Source organism: Cricetulus griseus, unplaced genomic scaffold (genome assembly GCF_003668045.3).
Source record: "Cricetulus griseus strain 17A/GY unplaced genomic scaffold, alternate assembly CriGri-PICRH-1.0 unplaced_scaffold_1, whole genome shotgun sequence".
NCBI classification, from domain to species: domain Eukaryota; kingdom Metazoa; phylum Chordata; class Mammalia; order Rodentia; family Cricetidae; genus Cricetulus; species Cricetulus griseus.
In genome coordinates, this window is record NW_023276808.1 from 1,323,884 (window position 1) to 1,338,712 (window position 14,829).

The following is a 14,829-nucleotide window of genomic DNA, read 5'->3' on the forward strand; positions in this document are numbered from 1 at the left end:
TTGACTTTTCTGGGGAGAGGGGGCAAGCAGTATTATGCCTGTCTAGCATCTGGAGAGGAGTGTCTTCTGTTTGTTATGTGTTAGTGAGGGAGTGGTGACTGATGTTTACTCACTGTTTTGGTCTTTAATAGTATAGTTTCCTGAGCTGTGGCCACCGATGCAGAGAGAATTGCTAAGGGCTTACATATTGGAGGAGCAGGCCTCCCCAATACTCTTTCTAAAGGATTTTCTATGTCTTAGAGGGGCTCTGAAAGTTAGGGAAGGAAATTCCACCCAGATGTCTGCAGTGGAGCTTTGGAGGCTCTGTTCTTGGGGGTGGCGGGAAGTGGAGAAGGGGACCTGCATGAAGAGAGAACCAGAAATATTCAGCGCTGTGGGGATTGGAGCCAGTCAGGCGCGCACTGCGGGTGGGATGCAAAGCGCTGCTCTGCGAGTCCATCCTGACTATGGTTCATCCCGCGGGATCACTTTGGTGCAATAATCTGTCCAAGAGGCCCTGGATCAGAGGCTGGAAGGCGTCTGCCACGGGCATAGGCATCGCACTCGTCCCGGGGTGCACAGAACAGGGAACAGCTTGGCCATGGCCATGTCCTGGTCCAGGAGGGACTCCTTGTGGAAGTCCTATTGGGGACTTTGGATGGTTTTATGCAGAATTGCGATCTCCAGACCGATAGTTTTAGAGCTTATCTACTGGAATTCCTCCAACTCCAAGTAAGTGGCTTCCACAAACACTTCTCACCGGGCACTGGTGTCTGCTGTGTTGTCCTGTTGGGAGGAGGCCCGGAGCCTGTTTCTAGAGACTGAGGTGCCCATACCCCAGTCCCCACCCCGCCACCATTCTCTAGGTGGGGTCGGGCCAGACTTGAGAGCTCAGGCTCCAAAGGGCTCTTCCTGAGCCTCCAAACTCAAGTACTCCTGGGTGCCCGACTCCCTGGAGACTCGTGTGGCAAATCGGGAAAGGCGTCTAGTGACTCTTCCTGGACCTCATTTCTTTTTGGAGAATGGAGGACATCGCCACTAAAGGGGCTGCAGATGAGCATCAACGGGCGGGCGGGCTCTGGAATGCGTTAGAGATGATGTGATCTTGTGGAGCGCGGGAGCCACCTGCCGGGGCCCCGCGGGAAGGCGACAGAAATTCAGGGTCTGGGTTACTGGATCCTCCCTTTCAGGAGGGGACAGTGGACCCGTAGTGTGGGGAGTCGGCATGAATCGGAGCCTGCTCCACAGCTAGGAAGTGTGCAGTGGAGCTCGTTGGCTCCTGGGAGAACTCTGGCTGTCTGCCCTCTCCAACCTGGTCTCTCCCTTCTCGTTGCCACCGGTGGCCCAGCCTCCGCGAGTTCCGGAGTGCTGGCTCCATTTTAACAATGATCAGAGGCTTTTAAAGGCAACAGAAGGCTTGGCGGCTCTCTCTGAGTGTATTGTTAGTGTTAGCACTTGCTAGAGGATGTTCATCAGGAGGCTCTTGATTTCGTGTCTGAGGGAAACTCCCCATTAGGGAAGATCTTTCAGCAATATGGCCAGCAAGAAAGAAAAGGAGGAGAGCTTTTAGCTGGGAGCATCCAAGGGATTTGGTATCAGTAGTCTTAGTTCTAAAGATTTGCTTCAAAAAAATAATTGGAGCAAATACATGGGGGGATTGTAGACCAAGGGGGTACTTGTCCTCAGAAGGAGAGGGCTCTTCATCTTGCAGCTGAATCAATATGATTTTAATTATTTCTGGTTATCTTTTATGGGCTTGTAAGACATTTCTTTTGTTCTGTGTAATTAAAATCCCATTGTTATATCAGTGACTGACTAATTATGATAAGTAATTTGAAACATTCTTGATGATGCTTCTCTGTTAATTAACATCAACACAGCTCAGGGAAACTACCAGGACAAGAAAGGTTCTGGGCATGCTCCATTCCTGGAATTGATGAGATTTCTCTGGCATGCCTAATAAACTGAGATACCAATGGTTAAAAGAAAGAAGCAGGTGAGAAGGTCTGACTCATCACCAGGGAAGAGGGAAGAGTTGTAAAGTTGCACAAAACAAAAGATTATTGGAATATTACAAGCCCGGGGGGGGGAGAGGCAAGGACCAGTGTCAGCAGGCTGTTGCCGCCTGATAGCTCAAAGAAGGGAAAAGTTGATCCTTTTGTTTTCTGAGATAAATTCCTAAAGGCATTTGTCCCATGAAGACACCCTTGTTGAACCAATGTATAGCACTGACATGTCATGGTGGGGGGTGATTTGTAGTGTGGGCTCTTTGATGCCTGTCTTTAAGGGTGTTCACTTTTACCAACTCAGTGGCTTTTCTTTTATGCTTTTTAGATTTCTACCTGGACAAGGCCTGATACTATACCCACAGATAGGAGACAAATTGGATATTTTTTGCCCAAAAGTGGGCTCTAAAACTGTTGGCCAGTATGAGTATTATAAAGTTTATATGGTTGATAAAGACCAAGCAGACAGATGCATTATTAAGAAGAAAAAAAAAACCTGCTCAACTGTTCCCAACCACACCGAGATGTGAAATTCACCATTAAGTTTCAAGAATTCAGCAATAACATCTGGGGTCTAGAATTTCAGAAGAACAAGGATTACTACATCATATGTAAGTATAATTTTCTCTCTTTATTTTGTAGGCATAAGGATAGGTTTGTATTGATTTCTGTTTCCTTTAAATTAACATGGTAAATCATTTGTTAAGAAGCTTTTTTCTTTCTGTTTTTTAAAAACAAATTAATTGAAAATTGGGACCCTGTATTGACAGTATTAATTAAATATAAATATTCAGCAGGAGCAAACCTGCCAGGATTCTTATGTTATTGAAATAAGTAAATTATATGAAGGGACTCAGAATCTCTACTGACAAAACCATGTTTAAGGAACTTTTTTGAGGTTTTTGTAGGTAAGTCTGTGTGATGCTTTTTCTCTCCATCCTTCCATCTGTCCATCCAACCATCCATCCACTCATTCACTTAGTGTGCATTCTGTTCCAAGAACTGTGTTTCAAAGTTAGGACTCAATAGAGCAAAATGTAATAGTGGTATACTTCACCATGACACCATCACTCCAGACCGGCAGAGCTCAGAACTTAATAGCATGGGGCATACAGACAAAAGCCAGTACGGGTGGTAACGCTATGTCCTGATGGAAAAGGGTAAAGTGTAGGCACGCTGCCTGAATGAAACCCCTGCATCTGTCATAATAATGGGGCATTATTTCAGGAGTAGGTGATAGTTGTTCATTGGGGTATATCTGAAGTGCATTTGTGAACTGTGCCCATTGTGATGAAGATAAAAATTAAAGCAAAATAAAACACTTAAAACAATAGCGAAGAGGCATAGACAGAAATTTGGAGGGAGAAAAAAAGAACATAACGTTGACAAAAAAATAATTTATATAGTTTCTTATTATACACACATTTACTCCTAAAGCTCTAACTCTTTGGATGTGCTTGATCCTTGGGAAAATGCTGTGGCCTTCAAGCCTGTCTCACCTTTAAATCTAGGAACATAGACTAAGACAAGGTCAGGAAAATATGTGTTCAGCTGTTATGGCTGCAGAAATGGGGAGCTGGTCCCTTCACTACTTCTACTGTTGCAGTGGCAAAAGCCGCTCAAAAGAACAAGGATTGCTTTTGGCCTACAGTTTGTGGGGCACAGGGTGTGGTGGTGGCAGACAGTCCCATGCCACTTGGAGGATGAAACTGCTTGCTCACCTCTCAGACAATCAGGAAAGACCCGACCTCAGCAAGGTTCTCATGTCACCTCTCCCACTGTGACAGGGACCCCAGCCCAGGAACCTGATGGTACCACCTGCGTGTAGCGCAGTTCTGACCACCTCAGTCATCTAGGAAGTTTCTGTCTAGGAAGAAACCTGACACTCAAAGACATGAGTGTCACAAGTGCCCTACAAGTTTCCTAATCCACACTTCCTTGTGACCATTACCTTTCATGGTGGCACTTGAAACAGTTCCATACAATTTTCCTGTCTCTAACAACCATTGGTAATGAGTCCTTGACAGTCTTTTCCAATGTCTTTTCACAAGTTCCAAGTTAACTTAAACAGGAAAACTGTGTTTGTTCAGAATGCTGTGTTTGCCCCAGTCTTTTCCACTCTTCCCACCAAGTTGACACGGCACTACGTTCCTCTCCTCCATCTCTTCCTTCCTTCCTTCCATCCTTCCTTCCATACTTTATTTCTTCCATACTCCCTTTCTTTCATCCACACTTCCTTTCTTTCTTCCGTACTTCTTGTCTTCCTTCCTTCCTTCCTTCCTTCCTTCCTTCCTTCCTTCCTTCATTCGTTCCGTACTTCCATGCTTCCTTCGTTCTTCCTTCCTTCCTTTCCCCCCTGTTTTTTTTTTCCTGGAGTGTTAGTTAAGGGAGTAAAATATTGCAGCTTTTAGTGATTTCCTATATTCAACCCTGTCTCCCTCCCTGTTCTCTGGATGCTAAAAAAAATGAAAATAAATTTTAATTCTTTTAGAGATATTTACCTCTGGGGGTGGGCATTGGTCATGCTTGAGGTAAACCTGAGGAGCTCAACACAAACATTCTGGCTCAGTAAAGACACGGCCTACAAATTAGTGTGTATATTAATATGCCTAAAATCAATCTCTCTGTCTCTCTGTCTCTCTCTGTCTCTCTGTCTCTCTCTGTCTCTATGTCTCTCTCTCTCTGTCTCTGTCTCTCTCTCTCTCTCTCTCTCTCTCTCTCTCTCTCTCTCCTGCTGCTTTGTGACCCCACTGTGAGCTAGTACAGCCCCCAGCTAGCGTGGCACCTGGGGTGACGCTCACCATCACCGCTCTTGTTAGTTTTGAAGGCAGACCATTTTCTGCACTTTGAACCCCTGGTTGAGTCCCGCAAACTGACATGCTCAGTTTTTCTCATTTAGATCGCTCTAAAAGTTCAGGCCAGTGAGACAGGGTGTCTGCTTCAGATACATATATATCTCTTTACAATGCAGAACACCTCTTTGAAAAAAATCAACGTGTCTAGTACGTAAGCAATGGCTATGCTCCTTTGTTTCATTTTCAAATCTGGACAAACCAAGACCTGCATCTTCACGTAGAATAACCTATTATGAAGAAGGAAAGAATTATTCTTCTAATTAGAGACTAGTATAGCTGTCAATCAACTTGCTTAGTGAAATCGAAATGTCATCTGGAATGCTTTGACTGCCAAATGTAAGAATCCCTATAGTTTCCACAGATGGCCTCCTAATCTAGACCTAACAAATAACTAGGATAACCATTGTTATTAAAAAGTAAGGTTATATTCTTGTATTTCTCAGTGCTTTGCATAGAGAGTCTTATGTTCATTGCTGTTCATGCCTCTTGAGATATCTTTGCAACTCCTTATGCTTGCTACATTGTCAGATGTCTGTGCCATGATTAATCACTTCTTCTTCATGTAGATGCAAGTCCTGCTGGATCAACCACGAATAATGATCCAACAAGACATCCGGAGCTAGAAGCTGGTACAAACAGGAGAAATTCAACAACAAGCCCTTTTGTGAAACCAAATCCAGGGATAGCAATGTGGTTGGGCTGTGTGTCTAAGAGGTGCATTTTTCTTAGAACTCCTAGAGGCAGAGGAGCCTCAAAACACATCCCAACCTGTGGAATTGACTCGTGGGCACAGGTTCCTGGGGTCTTTGCTCCCAGTGAGTCAATATTAACTCTGCCACTAAGAGAGATTAATTCAGCCCGCTCAGTGTCTTACAGTCACAAGAGCAGAGCTCACCAGGTGTGTCAGTTACCGATGCATCCTGAAGTGTTGAAACTAGGGATGTTCCAGATTTGCTGTCTAATCTTTAGAAAGTGGTTGGCCTGGTGAGTGAGTGTCGGACCTTTGAAGCTCCTTCACCTCATCTGGTGATCTGTTGTCAAGTGGACCCAGTGAGTTGGGCATTGGCCATGCTTACTTGTTTACAATTGGAGCATTCGTTCTTCAAGCTAGAGGGAAGAGTCTCAGAACCACAGTAACTGGCTGTTCTTGCTTCCCGTGCAGGTCTCAGCACCGAAGGCAATAGCGCAGGGCATTCCAGGAACAATCCAGGTTCCAAAGTGGCCTTATTCACAGGAATCATATCAGGATGCATCATCTTCATCGCCATCATCATCACCTTGGTGGTATTGCTGCTCAAGTACCACAGGAGGCACCGCAAACACTCTCCACAGCACAGTACCACAGCCAAGCGAGGTGGCAACAACTATGGCTGGGAACCCAGTGATGTTCTCATACCGCTAAGGACTGCAGACAGTGTCTCCCGCCCACACTATGAGAAGGTCAGCGGAGACTATGGGCACCCAGTGTGCAGGAGATGCCCCCAGAGTCCTGCTAACATTAATTACAAGGTCTGAGACCTGGGACCTTCGCCTCCCAAGGGAACTCTCACCTTGTGGGTGCCAGGACTGCCTGAGCCTGGCTGGGGGCGGAATGCTTCCTGGAAGAACCTGGACAGATTCCAGGCGGAACCTGGAGCTGGACAGATTTGTAGGCTGTAACTTTTCAGCCTTGGCGAAACCACAGACCCTCCCCGGAAGCTGGAAGACTGCTAAGAGATCCCCACTTGGACTGCCTCGTCCCTGTGCGGACCTCTATGCTATGCACCCAGCCAGGCACTCAGGCCTCTGCAGATCCCGGGGAGGACATGGTGGGCTATGGGCGATGCAGCAGTACCTTAGGAGAAAGTTCCATCTCTGCCTTTGTGTTTCCTGCCATGCACACTGGACTTGTCACTCGGACCTCGGGTAACCTCAGTAAGGTTTTCAAAGATCCCTAGCATTTAGTCTTCACTCCTTCTGTTTCCAGGGCTCTGCAAAACCTCCCCAGACCCCTCAGTCCACATCCTGTATCATTAAGGGACACTCACCACGGAACCCTGGCCCCAACCTTTACACCAAGATGAGAATAAATGGGAATTAGGTACATAATTCTGTTTTACTGGAGGCTTGGCTGGGTTTGCAGGGAAAAGCCTGGGAGGTGTGGCCCAGTGAGGAAGGTGCTGGCTGCCACCGCAGGGGGAGCATAGTGGGGAAAGCAAGAAGGAAACAATAGATAGTGCTTTGGTTTGCTGAGAGGAACCAGGAAGGTGGGAGACTACAGACTTTGTTGAGTGGTGGTGAGCTCACTATCACAGCTATGCAACAGGGAATCAAAGCCCCTCTCCTGAAGTGGAAAAAAGGGGCCATTCCTATGAAAGACTGGCCAGAGTTCAGGGGGAGAGGACAGACCTCTGGGGCAGGACTGTTGAGGTACTGGCAATAAAAAAGCACAGCCCTGGAGCTTCGGGAGAGTCAGTCTGCTTTGGGAGATGGTTTAAGCAGACTCAGCTGCTGTATTACCACATTTTAATCACCACAGGGAAAAATCATTTAGGACAACAGCAGAGAGCCAAATCTGACCTAGAATTTGAAAATACAAAGGTCAAACAGGCTGTAAGTCCATCATTACTGAGGATATAGGGAAATTTCATTAGGAAAGGTTGGTCAGATTTCCCCAGTCCCCGGAAGTGCCCCTCTTATTCCCCGATTGAGCCTTACACTTTAGTTTTTGGTTGATGGCTGTGCTGTCTGGGCTGTGAGGCTGTACCAGTCTCCATGTCAAAGCAAAGCCCACGTGGCCCACCTCTAAGAGTCCTTAAGATGGATATAAGATTATGATGTCAAGGGGAAAGAGGGAGATTGGACATATTTATAATAGGTGTATAGAACAAAAGGGATATACAATGAAAGATATTTACTCATATATATTAAGATTACACACAATACATACCACGAGACGTGGAATTCCTTGGTTGTGGCAATTAAAGCAGTCCCAGCCCTTAGCGCTTTGCAGGTAAAAGATCAGATAGAGCTGCTTCCAAGAGAAGCAGCATCACCCCAAAAGTTATCAATTGTCCCAACTCACAGGACTTCAACTTGGGACAAGAGAGTCAGGGATACGGAATGGGGACAAGAGACACAGAAAGAACGACCACAAGACAGGATTCTGATTAAGTGGCAAACTTTATTTTTCTCAGGCTAGTTATATAATCAGTAGAGCAGGATATGGGCAGGATTAGAATGGGTTGTTTGTGCACCAGGTTTTATTATAGGCAGGATATTTGGAAGCCAAAAATAAGAAGTTTGGCAGGGTAAACTGTTCATGAGTAAGAGGTCCAGGGAGGTTTTCCTAGGTGACTGAGCCTGTGCGTGGAGGACTGGGTCAACTTGTTTCTTTTCTTGAGCTGAGGCTCTAAGGAACTGCTATGTAAAAGTTAATATACAATAATGTGGCTGGCCAAGAATGGCCTAAGATCTCATGCCAAGCCCTGAGATCTTTGGCTCCAAAGTGTAACGCCTGCACTACAACTTTTCTATAGTATAGGGCTAGGGACTTGGGGATTTAATTAAAGACAAGACAGCAGGTCTTTCTTACAGGGAAAGAATGCCCTTTATTCCAACAAGAGTGGGGCTTGTATACCAGTCAGCAGGCATGTTGGAAAACTACCCAAATCACAAGTTCAAGTTCCCAGGCCCGTGAGGCAATCCTGAATGGGCAAATAATAGGATAACAGGAAATTGAAAAAGCAGTCCTTTAAGTCTATCACAAGCAAGTGCCAATTTTTTGGTATGGCTACTTGGGCTGGCAACCCTGTCTGAGTGGTACCCATGAGCATCATAGTCTTATTAACCTCTCTCAGGTCTTGTAACAGCCTCCATTTATCTGAATTTTTCTTAATAACAAATATGGGAGTATTCCAGGGTAGAAGGGACAATATGATCGGCATTGAGTTGCTCCTGGCCCAGGACATGAGCAGCCTCCAACTTTACTTTAGATAGGGGCCAATGTTCTACCGAAAGGGTTCATCATTTTTCCAGGTGATAGGAATGGGAGGTATGTGAGGCTGCAGAACAATGGCCCCCAATAAAAATGCCCCAATCCTCTCTGGTCTCCAAGCCATCTCTGCACTGGGGGTTTATCAGATACAGGCAGGGGATCACCCTGTAAATTCTTTCCAATCCCTCTTCATGCACAGTAGCCTTGCTCTCTAAGCATGTGCTGCACAGGAGGTGTGGTCAGTACGGCCCCCATGACTTCTAGGATATCTCTGCCCCACAGATTGATCGGGATGTGAGGCAAAATGAAAGGCTGAGATATTCCAGAATGTCCCTCATTGTCTTTCCAAGTTAGTAGTCGGGAACTTTTACTAGGTGACTTCGCTAGGCCTATACCCTGTAAGCTACTATCTGATTCTTGCAGAGGCCATGCCTTGGGCCTATGGTTGAGGGAAATGACAGACGTGTCTGCACTTGTGTCCAAAAGCCCCTGAAAGGCCTGTCCTTCGATAGTCAGGGTCATCAAGGGTCTGTACTGCAGAGTGGACACCCAAAATGCCATAGGTCCTGTAGATCCAAACACCCCTTCTCCTATTACAGGCTTAAGGAAGGGGTTATTAGTCGTAAATTTAGGGAACAGAACTAACTGAGCAATTCTAGCTCCTTGGGGTATAACAGTGACTCCCTTGCCAGCTTCCGCCATTATTTTGATCTCTCCTTCAGAATCTTCATCAATCACTCCTGGAATGACCCTAACTCCCTAAAGTAGAGCACTACTCCTTTCTAAAATCAACCCAATTGAGCCCAGTGGTAAAGGGCCTTTAACTCCCATGTACAAAGCTTGGGGTACCATCTGAGGGGTCAATACTGCTCTGTAGGAGGAGCAGAGGTCCAGTCCTGTGATTCCTGGGGTACCTCTGACAAGGTCCTGGATACAAAGGGGTTCCTCCGGGGTAGGACCTGAATAGGGTGGGAAACATGTGTATCTAGGGCTTCATACACCTGGGAATAAGGGGCCTGGAGTGGACCCAGACTCCCATTTCCTGGAAGTGATAGAGGGTTACCCTGTACATCAGTCTTTGATCTACACTTATTGTCCGATGATGTCCCTTTTTACATCAGGGACAAAGACCTGGCCCTGGGCGAGGAGGTGCAAAAGAGTCTTTAACAGGACAAAATTTCTTAAAGTGACCCCCTTGCCCACATCCAAAACATGTCTTAAATCTGCCCCCCCACCGATCCTCTTATTACCCTGCATGGCAGAAGCGATATCTTGTCCCATAATGTGGTGTCCATCTATATCTCTACAAATTTGAATATATTCATTGAGGCTTCTGGTCTTATGAGGCCATAAAGACTCCTTGCAGTATTTGTTGGCACTTTCAAAAGATAATTGTTTTACTATAGCCATGGCATTATCAGCATCCCCAAACATGCGCCCTGCATGTTGCAGGAGCCGATCCACAAACTCAGAATAGGGTTCAGATGGTCCCTGAAGGACCTTAGAAAGTTGGTCTCCTGCAGCCTTATTAGGTAAGGCTTTCCAGGCTCGGCCAGCAGCCGCTGAGATCTGTGCATATACAGCAGGTTCAAAGAGAATCTGCTGGCCTAGACCTGCATAGACTCCCGTACCAGTGAGCATTTCTAAGTTCCTTCCAGGGAAACCAGCAGCTGTGTTGTGCTGCACTGTTTGATTACAAAGTTCTTGGTATTCACCCCTCTAGATCAAGTAATCTCCCCCTGACAGCATAGCTCTACATAATTGCTGCCAGTCACTGGGGGTGCAATTCAAGGCCGCAAAAGATTCAAAAATATCCGGAGTAAAAGGGGCATGAGGCCCGTATGCCACAACTGCCTCCTTTAGTTGTTTTATATCCTTAAAGTTAAGAGGGGCATGATCTCTCTGACTCTGGCCTTGGGGATTAATTGTCTCAATAACTGGGAATATCACTCCACCCCTCTGCTCTTCAGGGGGGCTGAAGGAAGACAGAAAGAGCTACAATGCTCGGGATTACGAGCAGGGGGATGCAGCTCAAGGGAGCATCTCCTAAGCTTAGGCTTTAATTTGAGGATGTCCTTCTCGAATTGAAGTGCTTCACCTTCCCAGTCTCATCCCCTGAAGAGGAGAGAGAGTAATCAGAGGAAGAAACATCAGAAGCTTGGAATGACATAACAGACTCTTTGTCCTGAGCCTCTGCAAAAGCAGCTTTGGCTTCCTCAACCTGCTTTCACCTCACATTATCACTGAGAAGTGCTTCCTTGACTTGACGCCACAGAGAAAAAGTAACAATTGATATGGCATCTGCCCCTTCTTTTTGTAATGTCCTTAGTGGGTCTCCCTTCACCTGTCCCCAATCAGGGATATTAAGGTCACCAGAGACCAAAACCAAAGGCTGACCTCATGTACAGTTTTCAAGAAGCCTTTTGCTGTCTTATGTTTGATACCGGTGCCCTGCTTTTTTAACAATTGGACCAGTTGGTCCCCCATAAGAGAGTAAGAACTAGCAGCACCCATGTTCAATACACCCACTCCTTACCTTATTGAAAATGCTGGCCAGCCTTCAGCGTCTTCCCTGCTTTCCCTATCTCAGTGGGACCTCCACTTGTAGCGCCTGCACTACAACACTTCCACAGTATAGGGCGAGGGGCTTGAGGATTTAAATAAAGACAAGACAGCAGGTCTTTCTTCCAGGGACAGAATGCACTTTATTCCAACAAGAGTGGGGGGCTTATATACCAGTCAGCAGGCATGGTGGAAAACTAACAAGTTCAGGTTCCCAGGCCCATCAGGCAATCCTGAATGGGTGAATAACAGGATAACAGGAACTTGCACTCAGGCCTTCACGGAAGGAAGAAAACGGGATGTACCTGCTAGGTAAGCTCCTAGTCACAAGCTGGTCAGCAGACCCCTATGGGGGAAGGGACAAACATGTCTTTGTTCTTCTCACTCCACTTTTAGTATAGTCAGGATGCCAACGATTATTGGGTATAGATAGTATGATCTTGCATGGTCTGTGAGGTGGCTCAGGGAGAAAAGGTACCTATGGCACTTCGATTCCTGGGACCCATGTGATAGAGAGACAGAACAAACTCCTCCTAATTTTTCTCTGCCTTCCCCGTGTGTATATACCCACTCACACACAGGGCAGGAGGGAAATAAATGTAACAAAATGAGTAAGTGGAAAGTTAACCACACTGGAAATTATTTTAAGTTGGTCATATATTTTTTTAAGTATTTCTAGTAAATCTTGTGCCTTGTGTATACTTCAGAAGTTAGCAGGGCTCTTACCATTCATGTTGAGCGTTCTGTAGTATCACAGAAAGGAGAGAATCCAAGGCATCGCTTAGCTCTGTCCTCTTCTGCGTCTAAGACATGGAAGTTTTTTAAGAAGCATTGAAAACTAATTTTTAAGTGTGTATCAGATGACAGCACAACCTAGTAACTGCCTGGTCTCTGAGGTCTCCAAGATAAGTCGTTATCCCGATTTACCTTGAGGAAGAGTGCTAATGACAGGCCTGGGTAAGGCAGTCATCTTTCATGTGCTGTCCTCAAAAGCTCTCTGACTTCTTGTTGGGCCTGTTTAGTGATGTGTTCATCACTTGGGTTGAGTCCAGAGCCAGGCTTTGTTCATCACCATCCAGATCAAAGGAGTTTTCCACCTTCTGCCTAAATGTGGTACCTCTTTAACCCTAAAGGAGGCCTTTCTTTACCCCTTAAAAAAGTTGGCCTGTGTGTTGTGTACAAATGTGACCACAGTGTCTCTCCTTGTTCATTATTCACAAGCGCCATTTATTTTTTGACTTCACATTTTAGCTCAGATGATTTTCAAAATGAGTCCAGCAACTTGCCAATGTGCTTATTGTTGGGAAGGAAGAACAACTCCTTAGTGGTTGTGTTCACTGGTTGAGGTACAGGAACTTTCTCAGACCTTCTGCTCTTGACCTGTAAAATGGGGCTGGGTGGCATTGGGAACTTGGTAATTATTCTCAATGTCCCTTGATGGCACTATGATTAGTGAGGTTTTTTTGTTTGTTTGTTTTTCGAGACAGGGTTTCTCTGTGTAGATTTGGAGCCTATCCTGGTATTTGCTCTGGAGACCAGGCTGGTCTCCAACTCGCACAGATCTGCCTGCCTCTGCCTCCCGAGTGCTGGGATTAAAGGCATGCACCACCAACACCCGGCTGACTATTGAGTTTTTAAAGAAGCTTTGGTTCCTGTGCTCCAATAAGCTTTCTCCTTGCACTTGGTTCCTATTGATTACACAACTAACAGTTGATTATTACTTTTGTAGAGCTAAAAACATTTACTTTAAAACAAGGTATTTAGAGATTTATTCCTTTTCTTTTATCAGTGTGTGAGTGTGTGTGTGTGTGTGTGTGTGTGTGTGTGTGTGTGTGTGTGTGTGCCCATGGAGGTCAGAAGAGGGTGTCAGATCTCTTGTAGCAGGAGTTAGAAGCTGTGGGTTTCTGGACCCAAGCTCAGGTCCTCTGGAACACCAGCAAGTACTATAAGCTAATAACCCATCTCTTCCGCCCAAAACTACATTCAGAATTTGTTAACATCATTCTTCCAGCAAATACTTTACCACTATTCCAAAAATAGTGGTACAATTTTTGGAATACAAAGCAAAAAAAATGCTTCTTAAATATTTACCTTCAAAATGCATATGGCTCCCAGTGGGTTTAATAATAATACTATGGCAAAAAATTTTTAACATGCATTAGCATGGAAGTCTGTGCATGGTGTGATAGATATGGCTTGGGGTTTAAGATAGACAAACCCTACTAAACAATGAGGTGGGGGGCTGGAGAGATGGCTCAGCAGTCCCGAGCATTTGCTGCTCTTCCAGATGACCTGAGTCCTGTTTCGAGCACCATGCCAGGCAGCTCAAAGTTGCCTGTAATTCCATCTCCAAAAACCTAACACATTCTGTGTCCTCCATGGGTACCTGTATATACATGCACCAAATGCTTACACATACACATAATAAATAATAAATCTTCTTTAAAGCTCGGTGATCATAACATAACCATCACCACACAAGATATCATATGTTGGCCTCAAAACTTTGCACACTTTCTGTAGCCCTGCAGAGAGGGAGCCTCAATTCACCGCTCCTCTCAGTGTCTTGGAGAAATGATGCAGAGTGTCTTTCTACCATTAATAGGCAGTCTCATGATATTTTTAGATGATTTTTGGTGTTTAAATAAAATTATACTTTAATGACCCAAACCCTCCCTATCTCAAAAATCAAATTGGTTTGGTCCAGAAAGTATCTGTGGAGATTCTGCCACATACAGGTGACCATCCTGGATGCTGGAAGGTCAGTGGTAAGCCAGACCCCAACTTCAAATAACTCACTCTCTGAAGAGACAGACCTGCATGGTAACTGTCACCGCTGAATATTCAAACCCAGGGACATGCATGCATATACATAGGTGGATTTCATGTGCCCAACTTTGTCCTAAAAGTTTTCACATTGGGATATATTTCTTAAAACTGATGCAGAAAGTATGTAGCAGAGGTCAAAGACTCTCGTGGCTGTTATTCTTTACAAGCAAGGATCAAGCAGAACTTTATGCTTTTCTTATCACACACACCAACACAATATTTTTTCAACTTAAGACAGTCTAAATGTATAACCCAGGTTAGCCTCAAACTCAGTGTGGTTCAGACTGACCTCTGAAGTCATGATCCTTCATCCTCAGCCGTCCATTAGTGCAGAGATTACAGGTATATCCTATCACCTGGTTTTCATGGTGACTTCTGTGGAGCATTCTTGTCTACCAAACCACCTTTTTGGCCAGATGCATGACAGAACCTATTGCTTCAGGGCAATGACTAGGTATCAGGAAGAACTTTGGGAATGTGTGACTGTTCTCCTGTCAGTTTCACTTGAGACTGAAATATCAAGAGATATTATTTGTCTCTCTCTCTCTCTCTCTCTCTCTATATATATATATATATATATATATATATATATCAACAGAAATTTTGATCTTGATATATATAT

General features: G+C 45.2%; 1 pseudogene; it reads left to right on the forward strand.

Moving 5' to 3' along the window:
• The first annotated feature begins 580 nt into the window (after positions 1-580).
• On the forward strand, positions 581-6,355 carry LOC113838334 (annotated as a pseudogene).
• Positions 6,356-14,829: the final 8,474 nt, after the last annotated feature.